Source organism: Seriola lalandi, unplaced genomic scaffold (assembly GCF_002814215.2).
Source record: "Seriola lalandi dorsalis isolate HSWRI2012SDOR001 ecotype SW California unplaced genomic scaffold, Sedor1 jcf7180002054529, whole genome shotgun sequence".
Taxonomy (NCBI): Eukaryota; Metazoa; Chordata; class Actinopteri; order Carangiformes; family Carangidae; genus Seriola; species Seriola lalandi.
This window is the reverse complement of record NW_019525082.1, coordinates 206,087-206,669: the sequence shown is the minus strand read 5'-3', so window position 1 is coordinate 206,669 and position 583 is coordinate 206,087. Positions and strand designations below refer to the sequence as shown.

General features: G+C 32.2%; 1 protein-coding gene across 1 annotated transcript in view; it reads right to left on the bottom strand.

The window, feature by feature from the left end:
• Positions 1–583, bottom strand: part of letm2 (leucine zipper-EF-hand containing transmembrane protein 2) — a 16,723-nt gene that overhangs the window by 8,265 nt on the left and 7,875 nt on the right. The window lies entirely within an intron of this gene.

Sequence of the window (583 nt, the reverse complement as noted above, 5' to 3'; positions counted from 1 at the left end):
GAATTCAATTAATTGTAGCTTATAATTATTTTTGTTATATCTAAGAATGTCCATGAAATGCCAAATAAGGCTTGAATATAATAGGATGTGTCTGTGTCTGGCATTTCTCTTTATATATATATTTATATAGCCTTTAATGTTCACCCAAAGTAACAGATTAAATAACCATAATCAAATGAATAAACTGATGAATAGCTACATACATGAATTGCAAGACCCTATAATAATCCCAGTGTTCATTGGGCTAGCGTAAAAAAAACTATAACAGTTATGAATTATGTTCATTATTCAGACAGTTTGTTTATTTATTTAGCTTAGCTCTCCTTAAATCGACCGCTGCAGCCAGCACGTTTGTTCAAAATACGCAACCTTTACTTTGGTGATGAGCTATCTGTTTCCGGCTCTCGACTTCCTGGGATGCCTTGTTCAATTTTCAACGAGCTCACAAACGTCAACATACATTTGCACTTAGCACAAATACGACAATGAAATGAGGCAATACCCCCTAAACTGGCATTTTGCATTATACAACGTGAACAACTGCAGAATAATATATATATATATATATATATATATATATATA